The sequence below is a fragment of the Vulpes lagopus genome, chromosome 1 (genome assembly GCF_018345385.1).
Source record: "Vulpes lagopus strain Blue_001 chromosome 1, ASM1834538v1, whole genome shotgun sequence".
NCBI lineage: Eukaryota > Metazoa > Chordata > Mammalia > Carnivora > Canidae > Vulpes > Vulpes lagopus.
In genome coordinates this window covers 99,060,951-99,073,388 of record NC_054824.1, presented here as the reverse complement: position 1 = coordinate 99,073,388, position 12,438 = coordinate 99,060,951, and the positions used below count along the sequence as shown (strand labels likewise).

The 12,438-nt window shown below is 52.1% G+C and overlaps 1 protein-coding gene across 4 annotated transcripts in view; it reads left to right on the top strand.

The window, feature by feature from the left end:
• The first annotated feature begins 1,068 nt into the window (after positions 1-1,068).
• Positions 1,069-12,438, top strand: part of ST3GAL6 (ST3 beta-galactoside alpha-2,3-sialyltransferase 6) — a 57,020-nt gene continuing 45,650 nt past the window's right edge. Inside the window, exon 1 of one of the 4 annotated variants that reach the window (XM_041767494.1) lies at positions 1,069-1,301. The gene's annotated coding sequence lies outside the window, so the exon portion shown is untranslated. Of the gene's footprint in view, positions 1,302-1,504; positions 2,149-2,771; positions 2,939-12,438 lie in introns of those variants that run through there. The other 3 variants (XM_041767490.1, XM_041767536.1, XM_041767508.1) reach the window with 3 other exon arrangements.

Here is a 12,438-nt window from a genome sequence, read left to right as displayed (position 1 = left end):
AAAGCCTCTTCTTGGGACAGGACACGTCACCTCTAAAAGTGATATAATGCAGCCTATCTTCCGGGGTTGGGTCTTTTGGCAGGACCTACACTGGGATTGAGAAAGAAGTACTATTTGCTTTAACCTTACTCTATACTGTGCTGAATGGCAACCCAGGGTGGTGTGGAGAACCTTTTACTTGTCCCTAGGGAGGCCATATCCTGTGAAACAATGTGATTTTACCAAAAAGGTTGCATCATCCATGAGCACATAAGAAACTTAGCAAACGGCTGACCTTATAAGTACACTGCTAAAGATTATGATTTTGGAGGCCATTAAAAGAACCTGCATCTTCTAAGAGTCCTCTCCTACCTGCTGGTCCTCATTAGAAGAAACCTTTTGGGGCACCTGGGTGACTCAGTGGTTGAGTGTCTGCCTTTGGCTCGGGTCATGCTCCTGGGGTCCTGGGATCCAGTCCCCATTAGGCTCCCAGAGGGGAGCCTGCTTCTCCCTCTGCCTGTGTCTCTGCCTCTCCCTGTGTCTCTCATGAATAAATAAAATCTTTGAATAAAAGAAAAAGAATAAACCACTTAGTCAAAGGCTAAATTATATATATTTACATAGTGGAAACATTTTCCCAAAACAATTACCAAAAACATTATTCCAGAAAGCTAAAGGCCTATAATCCCATCACCCTGCTTGATTCTTTATCACCTTCCACAGGAATTCAAAATTTCTGCACAGATGCAATCATGTGCCAATACAGTAATGCATCCTGCCTTTGAAAAAAATGAATGTCACGCAGCTCAAAAGTCCCTGCTGCACATAACTACATAGTCATGAGCTGTTCCGGAAAAAAACAAAAAACAAAAAAGCTGATTTTGGTCTCAGGTACTTTCATTTGAATCACAAGTCAGTGTAGGCAGTGTGACCTTGGACACATTTCTTAACCTTCCAACTCTATTTCTTCATTTCTAGGAGGAGATTATTCTGGCTTGCAGGATGGATGGGAGGAACAGATATGATGCAAAGGCGGCAACTGACTCATAGTGGGCAGGGACTGGTAGTTGGTATTCTTATTTCCTGACCTGGTGGATTTTGTGCAAAGCAGTGCGCCAAGAATTCTTTAGATCATCGCCTATTTTAATCCTAACCAGCCCTGAAGATAGGATGTATTTTATCCCTTTTACAGGTGACAGGAAGCAAGTTCCCTGAGGTTGAGGCACTTGCTCAAGGTCATGAGGCAGGTCAGCGCAGGAGGTGGGGGGGACGGTGCCGTCCTGGCCACCCCTGCAAAGAAGCACCAAGGCCACCTAAACACGGTACGTGACCTCTCCCTCCCCTTAGCACATGACTTTGCAGATCCGAAAATCCTAAAAAAGGACAGAGCGGCTGGTTTAATTCTGAAGATCATGAACAAGAGAAGGATAAGAAGGAACCCAGGAGGACTAAAAGGGAAACCCGGATGGGCGAATTCCCTGAACCTCGTTCACCACTGCGGTGTCTCCGCAGCCGCAGCCGCGTCCTAGCCTTCCAACACGTGTGCGCCCCCCTGGGTGCGCCCTCCCTGGGGCGGCTGGCAGGCAGCGGCAGGACGTGGGCATCTCTGAACACTCTCAGGGCTTTGGTCTTTTGCACGGGGAGAGTGGGGAAGGGACACGTGCCGTCCCCAAGGCTGTTGTCAAAATCGGCACAAACACCCCGAGGTCCGTCGTCACGGGTGGAGGCTCCGTCGCAGGGAGGGGGAGGGGCCGCTCTGAGCAGCCGCGTCCCGGGCTCCCCTCGCCGGGGTCACCTGGCGGCGAGCGAGGGAGCGTCGCCAGCCCGCGAGGGATTCCACGATCCCGGAATCTGCAAGGCGCCCGGAGCCACCCGAGCAGGGCACCGCTCCCCGCGCCCGCGCCCGCGCCCTCCTCAGGGAGCGCGGCAAGGAGCAGGCGCACGTGGGGACCGGGGCCGGGGCCGGGCCGGCCCCCCCGCCCCCGCCCCCGCCCCCGCCCCCGCCCCCGGCCGCGGCGCCCCCCGCAGCGGCGGGATGGGAGTGTCCGCTCGGCGGGGACGCGGGGACGCCGGCCCGCCCACCTCGCCCTGCAGCCGCCTCCCTCCGTCCTGACTCTCCGCCCGGCCGCCCCGCCAGGGGCGCGCGGCCGCCGTCCGCCCGCCTGCAAGGTAGGGGCCCCCCTGCGCCCCCCGCGCCCGCGCCCCCCTGCGCCCCCCGCGCCCGCGCCCCCCTGCGCCCCCCGCGCCCGCGCCCCCCCTGCGCCCCCCTGCGCCCCCCGCGCCCCCCGCGCCCCGCGCCCCGGCCCCGCGCCTCCTCCGCGGACTCGGGGCGGCCCGAGCACCGTGCGCCCGGCGCCGGCAGCCCAGCGGGAGGAGCCTCCCCGCCGCCCCGGGACCGGCCCCGACCCCCCCGGGTCCACGAGCAGATCCGTGCCCCCCCCCCCCCGGCCACGTCCCCCGCTGCGGGCTCGGGCCTCCGCGGTCTGGGCGCCTGGGCCGCGGCACCTCCTCCGCCCGCTGCCCGGGGGGGGGGGGGGGGGGTCCGTGCACCCCGGGGCCGAGCGCGGGGCGGGGGCGCTCCCTCCGGGCGGGCCGGGGCCTGGGGAGGGGCCGCGAGGGGCCGGGGCGGGCGCGCGAGTCCCGGGGACCCGCTTGGGGACCCTCCCGGCCCCGAGCTCCGCGGCGCGGGGCTCCCACGTGCGGGGCCGGCGCTCGAGGTCTGGAAGAGCCCCCCGTTTTTTTCCTTGGAAAAATGTCCAGGCAGCGCCCCTTCCGCCCAGCACTAGACCTAACGCCGCAAGCACCGAGGCGGGGGGGCCGCGCGGCGCCCCGAGGCCCTTGCTCCCGCGCCTCCCGCGCCGCCGCCGCCCTGTCCCGGCCCGGTTTCTGCCCAAAGGAAGCTCCGGGGACGATTTCTGGAAACTCCACGCAGCCCCGGCGCCTCGCTAGGGGGTCTCAGGTGGGGCGCGGGGGCGGGGGCGGGGCTGCGCGCAGGGGGCGCGGGGGGCACTGAAAGGCTGTGCGGGAGCGGGGGCGGCGGGGATGCGGGGGCGGCGGGGGCGGCGGGGGCGGTGGGGATGCGGGGGCGGCGGGGGCGGCGGGGGCAGCGGGGATGCGGGGGCAGCGGGGGCGGCGGGGATGCGGGGGCGGCGGGGGCAGCGGGGGCGGCGGGGATGCGGGGGCGGCGGGGGATGCGGGGGCAGCGGGGGCGGCGGGGATGCGGGGGCGGCGGGGATGCGGGGCAGCGGGATGCGGGGGCAGCGGGGCGGCGGGGATGCGGGGGCAGCGGGGATGCGGGGGCAGCGGGGGCGGCGGGGATGTGGGGGCAGCGGGGATGCGGGGGCAGCGGGGATGCGGGGGCAGCGGGGGATGCGGGGGCAGCGGGGGCGGCGGGGATGCGGGGGCAGCGGGGATGCGGGGGCAGCGGGGGCGGTGGGGATGTGGGGGCAGCGGGGATGCGGGGGCAGCGGGGAGGCGGGGGCAGCGGGGGCAGCGGGGGGTGCGGGGGCAGCGGGGATGCGGGGGCAGCGGGGGTGCGGGGGCGGCGGGGATGCGGGGGTGCGGGGATGCGGGGGCAGCGGGGATGCGGAGCCGCAGGCCCGGGGCCAAGATGGGGCGGGGGGGGGGGGCAGGGTCCAGGTACACCCGCAGGCCCTGGGCCAGGATGCGGGGGCAGGATGGGGCTCAGGGTCCAGGTACACCCGCAGGTTCAGGGCCAGGATGGGGGGGCAGGATGGGGTGGGGGGCCAGGGTCCAGGTACACCCGCAGGCTCGGGGCAGGATAGGGGGGAGGACGGGGCGGGGGGTGGGCAGGGTCCAGGTCCCCCGCTGACGGCCTGGCGGATGTTCCACTTTCTGGCCCTTAAGCTTCCCCGGGCGGTGCGGAGCGGCGGGTGCCGTCCTCTTCCTCTGTGGGGGCTGCCAAGGGTTCGGGAAGGTCACGGCCGCGGGTCCCCCGGGGAGCAAGCGGCCGGCACCCCGGAGACGGGCCCCTGGAAGAGCCTCCTTTTCTGCCCGGGACTGCCCCTGGCACCCAGACCTGCCCAGGAGAGCATACATTGCTTCCTAGCCTCTTGTCCCCGAATGAGGCCCGTCGCCCGGAGATGCTTTATTATTATTTTTTAAGGATTTATTTGTTTTAGAAACAGAGGAGGTGGGACAGGCAAAGGGGGAGAACCTTCCAGCAGGCTTCCTGCTGAGCATAGAGCCTGGCTCCAGATTTGATCTCTGGCCCCCGAGATAATGGCCACTTTGGTTTATAAGAAGACAACTTTTTCAGAAACCGACTGTATTTCCCCCAACCTGGCTTCCAGAGCCTTCTTATTGGTTCACGGAGAGGAGGAGATTTTCATTACTTGCTCAGTGGGGCCTCTTCCCTGGAGCCCTGCTTTTACCCCAGGCCTCAAATATCACAAGCCTGGGGTAGGGGGTCTCCTTATAAAGATGCAATTAAATGAGACCACGTTTCAGCAGATTTGCTGGAAATACTCAGTTTGTTCTCATGCCCCGAATCCATAAAAATCCTTGAGGCTCCCAGAGGAATAGACCGTATTGGCAGAAGGATATCAGTAAAAGTCATACTGTTAAAAAAAATAATAATTAAAACACCAGAACATTAGCCTGTCCTTTGTGAAAATTATAATTCTCAAGTTACCTCATTCCAGAACGTAGTCTAGGCTGCCTTTTTTTTTTTCTTTTTTCTGTGGGAAGTATTTCTGTGTTCCACAGGGCATGGAATATTCGAGGAGGGGGTGAGGCGGGCCACCTTTCCCATATTTCTCCGCCAGCCGGGTCGATTGCACTTGGCTCCTGTGGCGGCTGTGATGGCCTTCAGGGCCGCGGCCCTCCGGGCGATGCTTCTCTAGGAGCTGAGGCCAACCCAAAACTCCCGTGGCACCCACTCGGACTCGTGGCGTGTTCACATGTGGGGTTTTATTAAATCTTCCCACCAACTGTGTGAGACAGGAACAGTTAGCCCCGGTGTGTCCACCAAGATTGCCCCGCACAAGTGGCTCCGGATGGATCACGCGAAGGTCTGTCTCCCTCTGCCTTACACCACCCCAGGAAACCTCCAGAACGTCCATTCCTCACAAATTCTTCCATTCTGTGTGCATGTCGTTCACCTTTGCCTTGCACCCTCTGATCTGAATACACTTTCTCAACCCCTCCGTCGAGGCTTCTCGAATAGGGTGGCCTGCATACTTTGCCTTTCCTTCGGACAGCTTCAGGCTTCCATCAGTTAGGCATCTCGTATCTTCTCTGGGACTCTGACGTGCCACATCGGTGTGCTGTGTCTGGCCAAATTCGGGAGCATGTGTTATCTCCGGGGGGTTGTGTCCCAAAAATTCTTTTCGTTCTGCGTATATTTCCACTGAAGTTCCTACTCACCCTCCTTGCCTGGAAGAAGTCTCCCCAGGGCTGCAGCCCTGCTCTCACGGTTTAACCTCTCCTGTGTATTCTACCTAGAGTGGATGACAGCACACATCAGAATTTCCAGGCGAACCCTTTCTGGGTTAAAAACAAAAATGTGTTTGTTATCACGCTGTACGTGAACTATGCTCCGATAAGAACGTATTCAATTTGGAGCCAGCTCGATGCTTGGCGTTCGGTGGGTGCCTTGGGCGTTAGAGCGTGTCGGTAGGAAACTGGGTTGCTGGGTCTGTATCGGGATGGGAGAAGCGCTGCTGCTCCCCGGGGTGAGGTAGCAGGGGCTCTTTCCCTGCGGGCGACTCCCAGCACCAGGGAAGCAGCAGGGTCCTAGACTTGATCAGGACCTCGGCCACCCTGTAGTCACATTAAGAAGGGGCAAGATTCTGGGGATGACTTTGAGGGTCAAAGAAAGTAGGGAGTAGCAGGACCTGAGTCTCTTCCCCATGTCTGTATTTCCTCCTCTTAGAGGCTTTTTGCCAACCGAGGGGGGAATAGCCAGTTTACCATTTACTGTTAGCCTTCTGCAGCAACCGGGGAGGGGCTTTCCTCTTTTTGGACCATTGGGAAAAAGAGGAAGGAAAGTACCCAAACCTTGGAGGAAAAAAAAAAAAATTTTATCACAAAAAAAGCTGAGTGAAAAGCTGAGTGAAAAGATGCTGTCCTTCCACATTCTCTTTGCCCTTATGCCTAAGACCCAGTGTGCTTAGTAGCGTGCAAGGCTGGTCTCTGAAGGACTTTTTAAACCTCGCCCCAGTTCCATCTGGTTGGGAATGGAAACATCTGTAGAGAATGAGGGGAATGAAGCCTTCAGGTGAAGACGCGGCAAGGAAGCTGGAGCTTGTTGCAAGGGAAGCAGCCTTCCCCAGGTTCTGGAAGCAGGCCGGAGTTGGTATGGTTGTGGGTTGTAGTCTCTGTGGGGCGACAAGGGAGCAGAGGGTGGTTTTGCAGGAGATCCTGGGTGACTTTGTGCATAGGCATCAGCAGGTGGGACTCGGGTTTCAACTAGTCTTTACTAGTCTTTACTAGTTTCAACTAGTCTCCACTACCTCCACAGGGGGTGGTGCAGGTGCTGGAGGTGGGGTGAGAGCATGCAGTGTTGCACAGGATAGAGCCCCTGCTCTTGTAGACCTTCTGTTTTCATGGGAAATGGGGTCAATGAATAAGGTTCAAGGCGTAAGCCCTGCGGAATCCTAGAGAGGGAGCTTCTTTAGGGAAGCAACCAGAGAACTTCTCTGAGGAAGCACTGTTGGATGAGGAGAACAGCAGCCAAGAGCAGAAGGAAAGGCTTCCTGCTGAGGCCTCCAGGGCTGAGTGATTCTGGGGTGTTTGGAGAACTGGAGAGGAGCGCAAAAGGGGAGTTTGGAGGAGATGCAGTCGGTGAGGGAGGTGGGAGACAGTTTGAAGCCTTCACGTCTTGGAAAGGCGCTTGGATCGTGTGTTAATTAGAACGGGATGCCAGCAGAGATTTTTTAATTGGAGGTTAAGTCAGTCTTCACCCAAAGGACATGAGCTTTCGTGTTTGTGACCCTCACTTCTCCCTGTCTCCCTCATCCGCCCTCCCTCCCTCTCTCCGTCTCTCCCACACGCACACCCTTCACCCTCCGTCAGCTTTACTCCTCTCCCTTAATTGGCCACCACTGAATTCTCCTTCCTTGCCTCAGCCCAGGGCACAGGCATCCTGCAGGCAGGCAGGGCTCAAAGGACTCCAGCCCATGGGCCTCTTATGCTCAGAAACAAATCCATGTACCCCTTTCCTCTTCATCCCTAAGACTGTGCACCCCTAGCTCTGATTTCTCAATCTCTCTCCATACTGAACCTTGAGTCATCTCTAAAAAGCCTCTGGGTTGGCTGGGGCTATCTGAAACTAGATACTAAAAATTAAGTTAATTAGGCAAGTCAATCACAATTGATATCTTTTGTAAGACGAGGATCCTCACGAGAGGTGAACATTTAAGTAAGCCAGAGGCCTCCCCTTTTCCTGAACACCTACCTGCCCCTTCTCTCCCAGGCTCTTGTCTATGCAGTCTGTTGGGGAGGCTTGTGTTCTTCTTAGGGTCCTGTTTCCGTGGAAATGTGCGAGATTCTTGTCATATTTGTCATGGGAATACCGTATGCCTGAGAAATTTCATTTCATGGGTCTTAGAGTAGTGTTTAAATCGTGAAGGTTTATGTCCGAGCTGCTATCCCCTGCTAGCACTAGGTCATCAGAAATGAACAGGAGTCCCCAGCATGGTAGGTGGCCCTTATCCTTTGCCACTGGGATAGCTCCTCACCACCGGCAGGCGTATTACCCTCCGGGGAAGCTTGGTACACTCCTTAGAAAATTGTTATTTGAGATACTTTAACCAGATGCCTTGTTTATTTATTAACTTACATACTTAATGTCACTAATAGACATAACCCGAGCAACTCACTTTCAGCTCTTTTTTGTTGTTGTTTTCCTTTCTGGTGGATGCCATAAAATCTGGAATACCTTTCTATTTGAGAGGGCAATGATTACATCTCCTCTGGTTCACCCGGGCGTCCTCTGTACCTGGTGCAGTGTCCAGAATGTTACAGAGAGAACAAACATTTGCCAAATGACTCAATCAGTGTCCAGGGATTAACTCAAATGTTAATATATTAGCTCAGTTGTAACATCTTTATAACTATTATGATTCCTTTCTACAACTATCATCCACTTGTTATCTCAAAACCTTTTTCCATTGGAGAAAGCAGGCAAAAGATGAATTCATCCCTGTGGATTTGTATATATTCATTAAAACTCTTTTGGTTTTGGATAGATTTTTTTTCTTTTTGAAAGTATTATAGGATATTTGTGTTGACGAGGAAGAGACCAGTCTGTAAATGTCATCAGATGGCTAGTCCCAAATTTGTTTCCATGTACAGTAAATGTTCTTTTTATTCCTTTCTCTTCTTTTCTCTTCTTTTCTTTTCTTTTCTTTTCTTTTCTTTTCTTTTCTTCTTTTCTTTTCTTTTCTTTCTTTTCTTTCTCTTTCTTTCTTTCTTTCTTTCTTTCTTTCTTTCTTTCTTTCTTTCTTTTTTTTTTAAAGTAAGCTGTTAGCCAAGCATGGGCTTAAATTCACGACTCCAAGAGCAAGAGTCGCATGTGCAATCAACTGAGCCAGCCAGGCGCCCCAGTAAATTTACAGTACAGTTTCATAATTGGTAATTTGCGATGATTTGAGTTGGGTTAGTTTTGTGGTCAGATTACTGAGGAAATAAATGTGTGTGCCAAAGATGGGAATAACAAAGTCCTTCCCCTCTGTAACAGTACATCTTTACGTCCGCGTTTCAGGCACTTTGGTAGGCAGAGACATGCATTGCTCAAGTGCCAGCACTTATGATGGACTGTCTTAAATTCCTGTTAGGTGTCCTGTAACCTGCTATGAGATTCGCCCTGGGGGACCAGAAGTTCTCCCCATCAAGATTGCCAGAGCTGGGAGGAATGGGAAGAGCCTGGGTGGCAAGAACTGGGAGGCTGTGGTGCCACAGAGGGGCCAGCTGGGGGCTCTTGTGGAGACTCATAGTGACAAAGTTTCTCACAGAGCTCCATGTCTTTGGGAGCACCCTTTTGGTTAATAGAGATATTCTATATCCATACTTTTAAAATTCTAAATATTTAGAGGTTTTGCCTTTTAGGTTTTCTGCCCCACAAACACGTAATGCAATATAAACACAGCCTTCTTGTTTTCCGTGTCTAGCATGGAGGCAAAGAATAAAAAGGCAGAGATTAAAAAAAAAAAAAAATTCCCAGAACACCTGGGTGGCTCAGGAATTGAGTGTCTGCCTTCAGCTCAGGGCATGATCCCAGTCCTGGGATCGAGTCCCACATTGGGTTCTTCCCACAAGGAGCCTGCTTCTCCCTCTGCCTGTGTCTCTGCCTCTCTCTGTGGTTCTCTCATGAATAAATAAATAAAAATTTAAAAGTTCCCTGACTTTTTCATGGATAATTGATAGGTGTATTTACAAGTTGAAAATGGGGTATCCAGTTGCACTTAGACAAAAGCAATGAGATAATAACCCAGGCCTTCAACTAGGGTCTGAGAGGAGATTCAGTTGCTTTTCAGCAACGGCAATTAAATTGATTTATCATTTTATTTAATTGATAGACTCTGAAAGTTAAAAGAACTTTCTGTTGTAGGTGATGTGTGTGAGATAAAGGATGCTTCTTTCAAATTACTTTTGATATTTGGAGCCAGTATTTTAGGTAAATGTCAAAGTAGTTTAGTTAATGACTCTTGTTTGACTCCCACTCGGCTACAAATAAATTGGAAATAATTGGATATTTTGAGAAGCAGGATATTAATAGAGAGGTGTACTTTCTGATCATGAAGTACCTAAATATGTTTTCCAGGCACTGAATTGTTTGGAGGACACATCTGGTCCACCTACTGCCAAAAAAAAGAGAGAGAGAGAGAGAGAGATTTTACAAATTTGGTGGGTAGTAGTCAGTCTTCTGCTTTACCCATAAAAGGAAATAATCATATTCTTATGCAAAATCTTCTACCGAAACTGCCTACCTGTGACCACCAGTATTCCTGTCCATGTACCTCTTGTAATAACTTTCTCTAAGCATGGTTTTCATTATGGAAATTTTTTTCTGCTCAGAAATCCAGAGAATTTCTCCAACTGGCTTTTGAAGTTTTGTTCTCTCACGTTGCTACCTTTCATTGTAGCAGGTTGCTACCTTTCATTTTCATTGTACTCTCCCATTTGAACCATAGTCACTGTAGGCCTTCTGGTCCTTTAGCTTGAAGTGTTCCGGTGATCCTTCCCGCCTTTCCCCTTTCACTCTCCAGCTCCCCACCCAAGCCAGATGATCATAACCTGCATTCGTTTTCTGGCTTCATGGCTTATTAATGGTGTGACTCTGCCTAAGTCGCCTAACTCTGAGCATCACGTTTCTTATATCTATAAACTCGACATAATGGCCACATCGCATTATTGCAATTAAAGAAAACATTTTAAATAGGTCACCATCTATTACTTGTGGTTATTATTGTTATAACTCTCAAATGACAGCTGTTATCATAAGCGTTCTTCCTCAAATTATTGAAAATTAACTTTCTCCAGAAAAGCTTCCTGGTTGACCTCACTGAGCTCTCATTTTCCCTTAAGTCTGTTTCATTTTGGCGCCTGGCTTCACTTGGAACTTTATTATTCATGTTGTTGTATTTATTCTTTAGCGAATGGGAACCAATCTTTGGGCACCTGTGATGTGCTGGGTGCTGTGCTGATTATTATGTAGGGATCCAAGGGTGCATGGGAGAATGGAGTGTGTGTGTGCATGTGCACGCACATGCAGGCATATGGGCTTTGGGTGGAATTGGGGATGAAAATCTGTTGGTCAAATAGCACTAGGAGTTTTTCATGATCAACTAGGGTTAAGAAGTAAAAACGTTTCTATTCAGATGCCCTTTAAAAATCTTAACATCTTTTAGCCTGAGTTTTTTTTTTTTTTTTTTTTTTTTTGTGGTTTAAAAAGTATGTTATCCTTATTCTTGGAACACTTTACACACGTTTTCTTCCTTAGACTCTCCTCGATCCTCTTCCAAATGCAGTGTGAAGGTAGAAAGTGAAGTCCTCCTTGAGGAGCAGAATGCCAAAAGGTGAATCTGAGCTATGATGGGGAGGGGAAGGTTGGGAAGGTGAGGAGAACATTCCAGAAAGCGCAAACAGCATGGTCAGAGGTGCTGAAGCATGAAACTGTGTCGAGAATGACTAAGAATTGTGCAAAGGCTGGTGCTTTTAGGCCATGGTATTCAAAGTCAAGCATTTTAGAAGCTGCCACAGGAGAGAACGTAGGCGTCAGCTCAGTCTGACTCAGAGACCTCCTGCCTATGGTGTTTATAGCTCCCTAAGAGGTTATGAACGTGGGAATGTAGGTCTATATGGACAATTTATAATAGGCAGATTCTTCACGTTGCCTCTGACGTTGGGCTTGGGATTTTACATATGGCGTGGATCACTTCTCTTCCATTTGCTGCTTTCATGAGAAAATGATGGAAACATTAGTGATGGTGATGTATAATTGATGTTAGAGCTCTCATTTTTTTTTAAAAGATTGTACTTATTTATTCATAAGAGAGAGAGAGAGAGAGGCAGAGACACAGGCAGAGGGAGAAGCAGGCTCCATGCGGGGAGCCTGACTTGATCCCGGATCCTGAGGTCATGCCCTGAGCTGAAGGCAAATGCTCCACCACTGAGCCACCCAGGTGCCCCAGAGCTCTCATTTTTAATAGCCCAGGTATTTAAAACATAGAAATGTTAAACGTCTGAAGCATGGGATTCTGTTAGTGATGGGAGAGTAGGGACAGTCTTCGATGGGACTGAGACGTCTGGGGAGACAGTCAGGAGGACGGCCACAAATTCACAGCCTTGACGCTTTCCATACCTCCTCTCGTTAGTACATTTTTGCACAATACAAAGCCAAGTGCCTCTGTTCATAGCTCCATTTTCTATAATTATATGCTATGTTTTTACCACAAAAATATGTTTTCTACTAAGTCTGAGCAGTGTCCAGTATTTTAACTTTGTCCTTTGGTGTTGATTTCTCTTGCTTGGAGATGAAGCAACAGGACCCAGAACACCCTAAGCCACAAGAATTTAAAATTCCCAGAGAAGAATTAGATGTGAAAGAAAAAACACTGTTCACTTACTTGACCTGTAATTAGCCCGAAAATGGAATGTGTGGGAGAGGTCTGCAGGGATGGTAGAAAAACAGAGGGCAGGGCAAGAAGTGCCCTCGCATGTTTCCAGCCCTGTTGACGGGAGAATGGATCCCTACGACTTGTAATGGGTCTCTACTAACCAAACAACTTTTTAATGATTTCCTTTGGATTTGCCTATGCACGTTGCCAATCCGCCAGGTCAAGTATACGTATTCTTTGGCCTGCCCTTTTTTTTTTTTTTTTTTTTTTTTTTACATGATAAGTAAATTATTTGAGCCTTTCTGGCTACTCACCTGCTTCTAGGAGTTGAATGTCTTGGGCAAACTGGCCGTTCAAACCCTTGGGTTGTGGCTTC